The sequence below is a fragment of the Triturus cristatus genome, chromosome 4_1 (genome assembly GCF_964204655.1).
Source record: "Triturus cristatus chromosome 4_1, aTriCri1.1, whole genome shotgun sequence".
Taxonomy (NCBI): Eukaryota; Metazoa; Chordata; class Amphibia; order Caudata; family Salamandridae; genus Triturus; species Triturus cristatus.
The window spans coordinates 1090967725-1090982940 of NC_140585.1; positions in this window are offsets into that span (position 1 = coordinate 1090967725).

Consider the following 15216-nt stretch of genomic DNA (forward strand, 5'->3'; position numbering starts at 1 on the left):
CTATAACGGTGGAATTTCATTGGTTTTTTACGAGTGAAATGTCCAGCTAACTATAACATGTGTGAAACCTATGGTTTTTTCAGTGAATTTGAAAGGTTTTTTAAATGCTAATTCCTAACTATAACATGTGTGAAACCTATGGTTTTTTCAGTGAATTTCAAAGGTTTTTTAAATGCTAATTTTACAATTCTGTAATATATTTTTTATATATTTCTCTTTCAAAAATTTTATCTATGTATACATTTATAGAATATCTGTTTCCTTTAATTTGGTTTGACTCATTTTTTTTTTACTTTCAATTTGGATGAATTTGAACAGCATAGTTAATATCTTCTTTTAACTTATGTACAGTTTTTTTTATTTTTCTATAAATTTTTCGGGTGCGCGCACCCAGCACGCACCTAGTACGCATGCATACGTTTTTCATGTACGCCTGCGTACGTTATCTACGTACGCATACATACGTTATAGGGCGCGCTCGCATCGCGCACCTAGTACGCATGTGTACGTTTTTTGTGTACGCATGCGTACGTTATGTACGTACGTTTTAGTACGCGCTCACAGCGCGCACCCAGTACGCATGCGTATTTGCACCGTGCCGGCTCTGAGCTTGCTCCGTGCGTGCACCTCGAGTTATGTGATTAATAAAACAACACTTTTAATTGGTTTTCATTACTTTCAGTTTCAGATTGTTTCAACACTACACCCAATCCCCTCATGGCAAGTCATGTGATCAAGAAACATCACTTTTCATTGGTTCAAAGTACTTTCAGTTCCAGATTCTTCCCCAACCACACCCACTCCCCTCATTGTTAGTTCTGATTCCCTTGTTTTTGTGATACAATGGCAGAGCACCAGCCATCTTCTGAGAGTGAACAGGACACTCTTGAGAGACAGAGGCAGAGGAAGCAGAAAGACTCCTTTATATTTTTAGACAAGCAGAAAAGAGCACATGTCCTAACACCTCCTTGACACCATGACCATGTATTACAAAAAACAAGCTGCCCCTTTCCTGCGAGTGCAAGGGTAATAGAGCAAGACCAACACAAATTAAATCTCTGATAACAATTCCTGTGTGCACACTGTGTCATGGTGTGATTCTAGGCAGAAAACAGTATTCCTGGGTGATACCAGTACACCTTAACTTATAGTGAAGACATACTCCATAATATCTAACATGTTCAAGAAGGCACTTAAATATCTTCCTTAACATAAAATGTAAAACACCACTTTTAAAGTGGTAGGAAAATGTACCATGCTATTTTCAAATGTGTTTGCATTTGCCTCTTTTTTGTGAGTAACTAATTTCTGCTGAATGCTAACCATTACACTTTAAGCAAACAAACTGCCGCTTTTCTGCGAGTGCAAGGCTAACAGAACAAGAGCAACACAAATTAAATCTCTGACAACAAATCCTGTGTGCACACAGACTCATGATGTGATTCTAGGCACAAAACAGTATTCCTCAGTGATACCAGTACACCTTAACTTACAGTGAAGACATACTCCATAATATCTTACTAGTTCAAGACAGTTAAATTTCTCCTAAATCACAAAATGTAAAACAGAACTTTAAAACAAGAATGACAATTCTAATATTTATATCAAAATACACCACATACTTCCCCTCTCAAACTCATAACTCACCTTTAAAATTAATTATTTGAGAAAAAAATGTGGCACTCAAACAGCAGATTATCAGAGCCAGAATCTCAGAGCTGTACACCTCTCTCCTCTCTCCACAACCAGTAAATGGCAATTTTTCCCTCTCTTTTTTCCCACATATACATGTTAATGTAAAATCACAGTCCTTCCCACATTTTTTCAAATGGAATCACATATTTCTATTGGTTGCAACTTTCAACCCCTTTCCAAATCATCCCTTCCCCCAACATGACTTCTGCCTGCTACCATAGCAACAGCTCATGGAACACAGGTGTGAGCAGAGAGGTCAGAAGTTCAGCACACAATGTTTCAAATCCAAAGAGCAAGAGTGCTTGACTTTTCAAACCTAATAGCAAATCCAAAGTAATTTCAGTGGGAACACATTTTTCTGTACCAATCCAAAACATGCTTTTAAAAATGTAAACATACAGCCTAGTTTTAACTGTAAAATGGTTTGAATCAGCCAATGAGTTCTTTTCATTAACAAAAAGTATGTATGCCTCAATTTTTCAACTGTCTTTCTTTTCATATTGGCATTCTACTGAAAGACACCTCCTGAGTGCATCCTGTTCTCCTTGGAAAATGTTCACAGTGTGGATTGTAGGTCATAGCTATGTCTTCTGGAGTGAAAAGTATGCAGAAAAAAGAGGTATTTTCAAAGACCTTGCTTTGCCAAATGTAGACGTTAAATGGATTGGTCAGAGAGGGTTAAAGTGGCACCAATTAATGCCTTTGGTGAAAACCTTTCTACATCTCCCACAGCCTAACCTTATTATTGTGCACTGTGGTGGAAATGACCTAGGCACTTTAACTGGGGTAGGTCTGGAAATGCTTATTAAGGACACCTTTCTGCAATTGATGTCACTTTTTCCACAAACTGCCTTTGTATATTCTAATATATGCCAAAGGCAAAAGTGGAACTGGTCCAACCAATTTTGTCCGCAAATTGACAAAGCAAGAAAGCACGTCAATAAGTCTGTTTCTGCTTTCCTCAGAGACTATGGTATGGGTTCTATATACCACAACAACTTGCGTTACAACATGCAAGACATTTATAGAGGAGACGGTGTACATTTCACTGATGAAGGCAACAGAGTCTTCCTCTTGAACTTTCGACTCTGCATCGGTACTTACTTGTAGGTACCGAAAAACACTCAATGAACACAAGGGCTCTTTTTAGAGCCACCTAATATCTAAACACTTAAACTTGATTTTTATTTCTATTTTTTTAATGTTTTTTTTTCGGGTGCGCGCAGAGTGCGCGCACCTCACAATGTTTTTTAAAAAAAGGACAATCTTTTTTTTTCCCCTTCGTGCTCCTACTGTGACCCCCTTACAATGGCTAGGGGGTCAAGAACTCCCTACCCTGCCCCCTATTCATGGTCTCCACCTTTCCTTTTCAGTGCGACAGACAAAATGGCGGCCGACACTTCCTGATTTTGACCGATTCGAATGTTTACTGACATCTAACAACCAATCAGAATTACGCTCGCGCACGGCAGGGTGCGCGCACAGGGCTTGCACTGTGCGCGCACCCTGCGCGCGTATAGATATTGATATGCTTTTAAATGCTATTTTCTCAGGAAATACTGAACAGATTTACACCAGACCTGCGAAAGGCACTTCTTTGACCTTATGGCTACCTCTCTGCCAAATTTCAAGTAATTCTGTTCAGCCGTTCGGGCTGTAGCTGTGTCTAAAGGTCCTATGGAAAAATACATGGGGAAAACGCGTTTTGGGACCCCCATTTTTCTCGGGCCCTCGCTTGACGAATCACCCCGAGACTTCCAAAGATTATTTATTACCACACCATAGTGGAAAAATACGAACAAAACAGGACGGTCTATGCGTTTCAGCTTCCAATAACCTTCTACTGGACCATAGAGTTCTTCGCGTCTAGACTGTTTTTTTAAGGTGCTTAGTGCTTATCCCCTTGTTGCTTTTTACTAACATTGAACAACTAGACTGCTAGTCCTCTCGAGCAGACATGGGTAATTCTATCGGCCATTTTGACATTATTTGTAAAGTACATTCATTTACAATAAAGTGCAAGTACAGGAGTAGAATTCACATATGTACAATTAAAACACAGAGTTGACTTTCATATTTCATAATGGAAAATCGGTCTTATCAGAGTCACTTATGTTCCATTGTTCTCCCATTTCACAATCCCCATGCCTATTCAGTACACCTGATTCATCATTTCTTGATTACACGTATCGTACCAAAGTACTGATGGGAGTTCCTGAAATACATATCATTTCAATATAATAGGCATTTCATGCAATTGTATATTGATCAAATGGTTCCATGAAACTACTCTATGGAACCTATTCAGTGTGAAGTACAGGTTGACCAATTAGAACTTAGCTAATGTAGCCTTACATTCAAATGGATTTCATATGGGTCCATCAGTTCTTTTTCGGTGTAATCACATTTGCTGTCATTTGAAAAAGGATGGGAATATGCAAGGTTAACTTTAGAGGGACTGGTGTGTATCTATACTCTGTTCAAACTCTTAAGATTTCCAGTCCCAGCGAGTGAATCAACTAATTTGATGGATACAAAACATATCATTGAAATATAAGTAAAGAAATAGCAGAGTGTATGATGACGAGAGAAGTGTAGAAAATCTAATGAAGATAGAAGAAAATGTAAGAAAGTATGTACAAGAGTGCGAAAGGGGATCAAACCGGCAATGTTCTTCTCTGAGATTTTGCTATTTACAAATGAATGTGAAGTTCTGCATCCAAATTATGTCCGTGTGGATGTTCAGTGCCGATCGCAAGGATGAGTCGAGATGCTGTTCTCCGTAATTTCAAGGTTCTGTCTCCGCCTCTTTCTATCAGTTTTACAATTTTTATCCCAGAGTATTTAAGTTGTTTGCTGTCACTTGAATGAAATTCATGAAAGTGCTTTGCCATGGGATAGCTAAAGTCCTTGTTCTTGATCACACATAAATATTGTAGGATTCTTAGTTTTAATTTATTTATTGTGCTTCCTACGTATTGTTTTTTACAGGGACATTCTAATCTGTAGACCACATACTTTGATTCACATGCGATGTGGATAAGGATGCTTTCTGTTCTCCCATTCTGAAGTTGGAAGGTCGTTAGATTTTGACCATGCTCGCAGGTTCTACATTTAGAGCACTTCCAGAACCCCAGAGTGTTGAGCCATGAAGATGTTTTTGGTTCTTTTAGTTCCAAATGACTTTGCGTCAAAATGTCCGCCAAGGAAGCTGTTTTCCTATAGGTGATGCTAGGATGTGGCGTCAATGTTCTTTTTAGAGTTTCATCCAGCATTAGAATTTCCCAGTTGCAACAAATGATCCATTTGATCTCTCCACTTTGGTTGTTAAAGTCCATGATGAGTCGTGATGTTGTGTCTTCTTGGTCGTGGTACTCATGAGTTTCTCTTGGTGGTATCAAAAGGTTAGCTCTTGTTTTCAATTTTACTCTGGATCTTGCAGTGTCAATGACTCCCAACGGATAGCCCCTCTCTAAGAAGTGACTGTTCATTTCATCTATCTCGGAGTTCGTATCAGATACTTCTGAGCAGTTCCTTTTCGCTCGTAGCATCTCACCATAGGGTATGCTCCATTTCAGGTTTTGTTGATGCCCACTATTCGCATGCAGAATACTGTTGCATGAGGTGGGTTTTCTATGCATTCTGGTGCATACCCTATGTTCTCTGATGAAGACTTCCACTTCTAAAAAGATGATGTTTAATTCGCTGATTGTCAACATGAAAATAAAATTGTTTTCATTCTCATAGAGTGAGTTGATGAAGTTCTGTAGATCAACACGATCTCCTTCCCATATGACGAAGAGATCGTCGATAAATCGGGTCCAACTTTTTATATTTGAATGTTTTTGTCTTTTCAGAACCTCAGTTTCCCATACTACCATCAACAGGTTGGCATAAGTGGGTGCAAAAGATGTCCCCATTGCAGTTCCTTGTCTCTGCCTGAAGAGGTCACCTTTAAAGAGCAAGATAATATGGTGTAAGCAGTAGGTCAACATTTCCGAGTGTTCCAAATGACTTATTGATCTGGTTTGTAGGAACTGTCTGACAGCTGCTATTCCATCAGTATGGCGAATTAATGTATATAGAGATGAGCCATCTATTGTAGCCATTATGAGGCCATCTTTCCATTCAATTTCTTGAATTCTGTTAAGGAAATCCATTGTATCCCTCAAGTATGAAGGTAGGGATGTGACATAGTTCATTTGAAAGATATCAATGAATCTGAATGTTGATTCCAATAGAGATCCAATGGAACTTACTATCAGTTTTCACGGTGGGTTTTTGATTGATTAACTTTCGGTAGAAAGTAGATTGTTGTAATTATGGGGTTGTCTGTCTTCAAATACATGTATTCCTCGAAATCAATTAAACTATTCCCTTTCGACCCTAGTAACATAAGGTGGTATTCTTTGGTTCAGAGCTCTATTGTGTTTCCCACAAGTTTTTCATAGTGGTCTTCATTCCCCAACTGTCTATCTGCTTCAGCTATATAGTCACTCATGTTCTGGACCACGATGTTTCCACCTTTGTCAGAGGCTTTAATGATGATCTTGGGGTCTTCTTTTAGTTCTTTAAGTGGTTTGTATTCTCCTGTCATTAGATTCCATGATTTTTTGTTGTTCTTATTCTTTCTATTCATTTATATTTTGTTGATTTCTTACACCATATACACATACATATATACATACATATATACATACACACATATATACATATGTATTTTTTTCACTGAAAAAAGCAAAGTTTACAGGGGCGGGTTGACATTTTAACCACACAGAACTATAGAAATTCAGCAGTTATAAGTATACTTATAGATATACTTATGTTAAGAAACTATAACTCGTGGCCTAAAGTTACTTAATGGCACAAGTAATAGCTTCTTCAGATAAGTATACCTATAAGTATAACTGTACCTGCTTAATTTGTATGGTTTCGGGTGGGTAAAAAGTCAGCCCAAATATAACATCCCTTTAAACTTTAGTTTTTTCAGTGAATTTCTATGTTTTTCTACCTTAAAGTAAAATATAATTACCGTACATTAATACAACCACCGCCTCGTACGCACATCCGATGAGCACAGTGGGGGTTCGCCGCAAGGCCTGTGGCTAATTCCCTCCCCCCCGCATGCCCCCAATCCCACTCCGCACATAGCTATTTGGTGTGTGTGTGTGTCGGTGTAGTTTTTATTTCCCTTGGTGTTTGATCCACGGATCCATCACATATTCGTACTGAGGCCTGTGCTGAGCACCGCAGTGTATCTATGGATCCACAGTTTGGCCACAAAAAAGGCAATATTTTGCTCATTAGGGGTCCCTCACAGACCCCTCCATGTATCCAACAGGTTCAAGATATCTCTATCCTGGCCCCTGATGCTATTTTTAACTTTTCTGCCCCCCCTTCATTGAGAAACAAAATGGCAGCTGCAACTTTCCTTTCAGGTTGTAGCCAGCCAATCGGGACCTTACTTTTGCTCCTGCATCTGCTGATCCCTCATGGGAATATATACGAAGGATCCGCATCCCTAGAAATCTATTTCTATCTTTAATAACTCCCAAACTACTGAACAGATTTACACAAAATTACAAAAGGGCTCTATTTAGACCTGGAACTACCTTTCTGCAAAATTTGAGTTAAGTCCATTCAGTGGTTTGGCCTGTAGATGTGTTCATAAAATGCAAAATCCCTAAGACATTGCATATGGAAAATCATTTTGAGACCCCCCTTTTTCTCAGCCCCTGCTTGATGAATCAACCAATATCAAGTTTGGCAGCAATATTTATAAAGGTAAAGGAAGAAAGTGGATACAAAAACAGATTTTTAAATGTTCGTCCAAAGAGAAAAAATGGTTCCAGAGTAATTAAGCAACTATATTCAGTGACAATTAATCAGTAGTCAAAGTTATGTTCTGCTTTGAATTTCAAGTATCGGTCCCCATCAACAGAGACTATGAATTCGAACCTGGCCATTCTTCAAAGAGATACACTAGACAAACATTTTATGTCCAGCCACCTTAATGGTGAAGGTTGATACTGATGGCATAGCATGTTACAGGTAAGGGTGAGGTTTTGGGGCTAAACTCAAAGACGTGCATCATGGTATATGCTCCTCCTATCTTAATCCTTGAACTGTGCCCAGTAACATTTACAACCCAGGCATCATCTATACAAGTATTTCTACCACACAACAAACATGTACTGCTTGGCCCATCTTAGTGGAAGCATCCCCCCACACACAGGCACTATAGTATGAGCAATATCAGCAAAAGCTTTCCTACAAAGACCTGTGAGCTTTACTCACAGACAACATAGAACCAACATACGCAGGAGCAATGCAACCTTGCTTCACACACAGAAAAGGTAAATGATGGGCAGCAGAAAGTCTAACATAGGGAAGAGGCCCATTGTTGCACCATCCACGTCGAGACAGTGAATTGAGGCAGGTGGCAAGGCAGGAAGGGCTTGTGCCCCTGACTGTGTACCAGAAAGATCAAGTGAAAAAGAAATTACGTCAGGGTCCTCCTGCTCCAAACAGTACAGGATGGAAAGCGGATGGGGACAGTGGCCTCCTCGAAGTGCTGTGGCAGGGTCCCATTCCTGAAACTTTTATCAACACCCAGAGTGCATTTGACATCCCACAGATCCCTATGCAGGGCATCTAGCTCCTTATTTCTGCTTCAGGTCTGTGGCAGTCCGTTAGCATGCACTATGTCAACATCAAGAGGATGTTAGGAGGGCCATCAGCTTGTCATCACAAATCACCTGTTAGCTCTCAGGATCCCTTATCATGGGCTCAGTTGGCTCTCAGAGACTATCTTCTGACCCGTCTATATTGTCAACTAACAGTTAAAATCCCAAAATCAACATAAGAATTTTAAAGCTAGGACTGTGGTGCAGCCTTGCATTTCCCCCTGCGATGGCGCTAAGTTTAGCAACTTAGCACCTACGCAGGCACCCTTGCACCAGAGAGCAAGGATGTCTGCATGCTGGGGAGGATTGTTTATGTGTAGGAGGGTGTCCCTTCCTCCACATAAACAAACCTAGAAATGCCATCCTGTCACTTTCATGCGTACTGCTTCATGCAGCTCACATGAAATTGGCACTTTTTTTAAAGTTTGTTTATGTGCAGGAAGGGACACCTTCCTACTCATAAACAAACAATGGCATTTTACTTTTCCATGTGTGCTTCACAAGGCAGCACACATGAAAAAGCAAAAAACGAGGAGAAATAATGCATTTCTCCTTGTTTCACCATCTTAAGACCAGTTTTTACCTGGTCTTAATGTTGGCGCTGCCTCCTATGTATGCCACCCTTGTACGTGGGGGCTGCATCAAAATGAATGGGTGTTGTGGTGGAATGCCCACCGTAACACCCACTGTCCACCCCTTTCATGCTAACCATTGCGCGAAAGGGGGCCTTATGTACAAGGCAACATTAAACCACATTAACACTGCCTTGAACATAAGGCACAGCCCCTAGCGTCACCACAATGTCAATATACGTGACTTTGCGGTGGCGATAGGGTTTGTACATATGCCCCTCAGTCTCAACCTCTTCTACTTCACTTTGTCCTTCCCACGGACACCCTTATGCTTTCTTCGACCCATGAAAGGTCAGCTCTGCATGCCTTTACTGGCCCTAAATTACCCTTGCCTGACCTCAATTGATCCCTACCTGTACCTCACAAAAATATTGCTAATCTTTACTCCATCATTCTTCCAGGCTCTCAGAGTTTCTCAACTATCCCTCTCAGAATCCTACCAGTCAGCCAAGGCCTACTCTACTAACACATCAGCCAGCCGTAAAATCCCCTATGATGACACTCGGATGACACTCGGATGCCAGAAAAGGACATACACTGATGCTCAGATCCTAATTAGAGCCTGTGTAAAGGGGCCTGGCGGGGTGCGCAACTTACCTGGGGGTGAACGCTACGTACCCGTTGACACTGTTGCTCCTTGCCAGTGCCACCTGAAATTCCAAAAGAATACAAAGTTAGAAAGGGGGAGAAGTCAAAACCCTACCTCCTTGCAGTGACACTTTTGCAGCGACAGCAGGAGGAGCAGGGGCAGTTAAAAGTGAAGAGGGACTCTGAAGACAGAGCTCCCTTCTGCTAGGAAGACGCCGATAGCAACTTGATTGTCGGGAAAGAGGAGACCGATGCTGTAAGCTTGTTTAGGACCGATGAGAACCTGGAGGAGCGGCACAAGTTGGGAGGAGGATGAGTCACAGACGAGCAGAGGAGCAGATGGACAAGGACCAGAAGGTGTGAATGGAGGCCGGGTGGACACAGCCAGTCTTCGTGTGTTAGCCACCACATCTCAGGAAATTTGTGACCCTCAGTTGACCCTCTGTTGAGTGACTCGAGCAGAGCCTCCTGAAAAGGGGGGGCACTTATCGTTTTAACCTAGCACTATGGGCCTTATGTAGGTGGGCTGGCATTTACCACTTCATAAATACCGAATCATACCGATTCGGTATTTATGAAGTGGTAAATGCAATGTAGGTAATGAGTCGGTAAATACTACCGAATCGGAAAAATTCGGTAAATACCGAATCGGTATTTACCGATTCGGTAATGAGGCATACCTTCCCATTGATGGGAAGGTATGCCTCATTACCGAATCGGTAAATACCGATTCGGTAATGGGGGAGCACATGCAAGGGTGGCAGGGTGTCACATTGACACCCTGTTGCACCCCTGATTCGGCCATGTGTGCACATGTGGCGTACATACATGCCCTAAGGGCATGTATGTCTGCCACATTGCACACTTAAACGTGCACAAAAATGCTTTTTTTCACCTATTCGTCATTTACCACCAACCTTTAGTTGGTGGTAAATAACGAATCCCCACACCCACCACACACTCCCCCTACATCTCATTTTATAATTCGGTATTTACCGAATCGGTAAATTTACCGAATCGGTAATATTACCGATTCGGTAATTTTACCGATTCGGTAAATACCGAATCATGAAATTCTCCCCCTACATCTCAAAAGCCAAAATACCGGTCGGTAACGGTATAATTACCGAAAATCGGCCGTTACCGACCGGTATTTGGCTTCCTACATGAGGCCCCTAATCTTTTTGTTATAATGGTGGTACTTCATGTTTTGCTTTCTATACCAGACTACAGCTCACCTGCCGTCTAAGAGGGGCTGAAATTGTGTGGCACTCTTGACTAACGACACTGTATTAGCACTATCAGAGTGCCAATTGCACATTCCTCAGTTGGTGAGGATTTAAAAATGGTAACACCTTTAATGGTCTGAAACAGTCTGCACAATATCTGCATCTCTTTCCATGTTGGTAACTTGTTTTAACGCAGTTATCTCCCCGGGACTGGTGACGGGTCCCCTTCTCTAGAGGTAGTGAAGACTGACATGAGAATTACAAATACTAAACCATACGTTTTTCAGTTCCTCCGAGAACGCTAGCAGCAACCATCCCAGAGCCCTCAGAAAAAGAGGAAAAGGGTAAGATTAAACCAAAGTCTCAGCAGTCCTCACTGTTTCTCTCACTTTCAGATTAAGCCACAGCACAATCAATAGACCACTCGTAGGGCTAACATTACAAAGATCCCTCTTTGTTCATGCTTCATTTGTTACCTGTACCCAATAAAAGTCGCCATTAAAAGAACAGTAAAGACTCTAAGCAATAGTTCCACCCTTCCCTCCACCGAGCCACAAAATAACTTGATTGTTCTGTGGCATACTTATAGGGGCTGTATCAGTAAATTATAAATCGGCACACAACACGCTTTACATATTATTGAATGGACATTGTGAGATTTGGATTGTTGGTGGAAGGGAGGGTGAACCTTGTTCAAGCAACAGCCACAATCCCTGTCAGGGTGGACCACAAAAGAGAATTAATCTTTGCTTAAACTTCTGGTAGCATGGCACAAAAGCCGCCAGGCTTAATTTAGAGGCAATGTGTGCTGTATTTGTGCAGCACAGAAAACATCAAAAAGTGAAAACGCAAAACAAGAAAGATCCCACCTAATTTAGAAAAATAAAGTACATTTTAATCAATCATTTGACTCCAAAACAACAAAAATCCAATCAATAGAACCGGAGATATGTAATTTCAAAGTTTTAGGTAAAAACAGTCCTAAAGGCTCAAAGTGCCAATTATGGGTATCTGGTCACGCCGGACCGGCACTAAGTCACAAGTTCAGGCCAAATGAGATGGCGAGTGGACCGGATACAAGAACTAAGTTAGTCCCAGTGACCAAGACTACCTTAAATCCAGGATGTGTCATGAAGCACACGCGATGCAGGGTCTTTGTGTGGAGATACATCTTACAGTGGTGGTTCAGAGAGAACTACGGTGGTGTTGCGAGTCTGTACATGGAGATGCGTCATGCAGCAGCGGGTCCGAAGAGCTATGGTGGCAATGAGATGTGCTATATCAAGATGCATCTTGCAGCAGCAATTATGAAGGGCTGATGCTGCGATGTGAAGTCATGCATCAGGGATGCATTGGTTCCGATGCGGAGGAGTCTTGAAAGGCGGTGCATCGCACTGCATCGGTTCTGCTGGGGCTACAAATGGGCTGGAAGAGCACATTCAGGCCGTCTTCCAAGGGTCCAGGATAGGGGTGGAACCACTTGGGAGGACAGGACTCACAGCTGACAGAGTCCAGGTGCTTTGGTTCAAGTTTGTTGGAGCCTGTTCTTTTCCTGAGGCTCTGATCAGCCCGCCACTCAACTGGCCCTTGGAGTCACTTTGGTAGTCCTGCTTATCAGTCCATCTTGCAGAGAGGTACAGCAGGGCTTCTGTGGCTTCCACAGGTCCCAAGGTGTACTCAAGAGTTGAGTTGAGTGTCAAATATGTATACCTGGTGCCCAATTTGCAGTAGGAGAAGGTTCTGGAGAATTCCCTTTGAAGTCCATGAAGCTCCCTGCCTCTCCAGTCCTAGCTAAACAGGCTACACAAATAATGCAGGGCTGACAAGTCATTTGTGCGAAGGCAGGGCACAGCCTATTCAGTTGCAAGTGGGGCTGTGCCCAGCTCTGCTCTCCCCATCATGCTAACTGATGGCCCATCCAGGCACACCTAATCCCTCTATTGTGTGGCTGTCTAGGAGGAATAAACAAAGTCCAACTGACAACTACATCAAATCATACGACCCAGTTACAGGCTGCAGGCACAACATTTTTAGGGCATGAAAATGCCAACTTTCTAAAAGTACCCTTTTCAAAATTGTAACTTAAAATCATACTTTACCGTTAGAGAGGATTTTTTTATTATAATTTCTCAGACACCAAATATGAAACATTTATCCATTCCCAATCAAAAGTTAGCCCTTATTAAATGTAATAAGCCTTCCTAATGTTATCCTGTTGGAGAGATAGGCCTTGCAGTAATGAAAAACAAATTTAAGAGTTATTCACCAGCAGGTCATGTAAAGCTTAAAAGTAGATGTTCAACCTTTTAAATACATTGCACCCTGCCCTACAGCCTGTTTAGGACCTACCCTAGGGGTGATTTATATGTATTAAAAATGAAGGTTTTGGCCTAGCAAGAGGTTTATTTTGACATGGGGAAATGGCAGTTTAAACTGCACCCACAGGCTACAAGGGCAGGCCTGAGACATTTAAAAGGCTACTTTAGTGGGTGGCACAATCATATAGGAATAAGACATGTAGCAAAATAGATCAATACCCAAAGCTAACAAAGTTCAGAAAAGGACGATCTATGCTAGTCCTAGTGATTCCCAGAAGGAAGGGACCATTGTGCGCATGCAGCCTATGCACAGATTTGAAAAGGAAGCCAGTTAAGTCCACATTAAGAGCTTTGCAAATCTTATCAGTCAGATTGAAATCGCCTACATGCAGAACAGCAGCTTTTCATCACCAACATGAGCTGCATGAGAGTCTCTCTCCAAAAAGATTAATAATAATCCCACAAAACTTTCACATCAGCCAATATTATATTCTCATTTTTTCCGGGATGACACCTCCTGGTGTATCTCATCTGACCAAAGCACACAGTTCATTGGTCAGTTCATGTGGAAGGTAAATCACGTGACATAAAGAAGACACAAAATGCATAGAAAATAGGTGGAACAATTACGCAGTCTGTAAGTCATCCTGTAAAATGAAATGTTAAGCAATGCCCATTTAGCTAGATAGTGATCCAGCGCAAAAAGCCGGGGACAGAGTGAGAGCACAACCATCCTCCCTGCATCGCAGACCCGCCGTCACACTAACTCATTTACACACGCATTCATTGGTGGGGCCCATAACACCAACACTCATACATCTCTATCTCATGAGTCTGCACACCGGAGGGATGATACAATTCTTACACTGGACATGTGGGGGGAACACCTTATAACCTATAGGGAGAGAAGAATTATTTTACAATTATGCATTAGCATTCGTCGCCTATAGATCCCTAATCCTAAACATCAAGGCACTCCACCCACTTGGTCAACGGACCAATTAGTTGGATTGGTTAATGGTGATTTAGAACCAGCTAAAACACATTTAAGACTCAGAATCCTTATTTCCCTTAATGAAAAACCACAAACTCATATTTTCTTGTTAATCAATATTTGTTTATCTATATTTTCATAATGATATATATTTTCATTCGTTTCGTCAAAAGTTTAGAATTTCTAGATCAATTTAAGTAAATCGCAGAACATCATATTTACCTAATCTGGCTACCTGTGGTCCTCTAATTCATTGGCTCTGCATAACCAAATTTGTCGTAAATTGTCCGAATAAAGCAGGCCAAGGCTTAAAGTCCAAAGTCCTCTGCTCAGTACGTTACAGTCCCAAATTTTATCAAAGGACCAGAAATCGTGCAAGCATCTATCATAGCCTGTGGATTTGGGGAAAGTTTGCAGTCATCAAGCAGTCAGGCAGCATCTGGACCATCAGGAAAAGGTGTCGCTCCCCTCTCTATTCTACTACCCTTTTTATAATAATATCAGGTTAAGAAGATACATTTTTAGGCCTAGAATAGTGGTGAGTGGCTGGTTGGGATCGTTCAATTCTTATTCCCAGAGTCTCAGTTCAGTCCGAGTTGTGAGGTCACTAGTTCACATTAGTATCGGCTTGTTCCGGTCTGTTATATTCTTGATTGTTCCCTTATCTTGGCAGACCACCAAATTTTTTATCCTTGACCGGGAAAATAATATGTAAAGGTTGCTAAGAAGTTCACGATACCGTCCGAACATGCGCAGTTGACTCCGCGCTTCACGAAACGGTGGCCACTTCTGTGAACGGTGTCAGCGGTCATTTTGGATTAGGCCCAGATGTCAACTTAAGTGAAACAAACACAAAAGAATAATTAATATATAGAAATTATGATTCTAATGTTAACCCCTTACTAATCCCTTTATGTGTTAGTATTTATCTAGCATATAGCGACATTTAAAGCAATCATATTCACCTTTTCGATCCTCCACGAAGATGCAAACATCACAAAGCTATATATCATGCAATATACAATTACTACATATACTATTGTTAATATGCGTACAGATTTTAGTTACATGAGT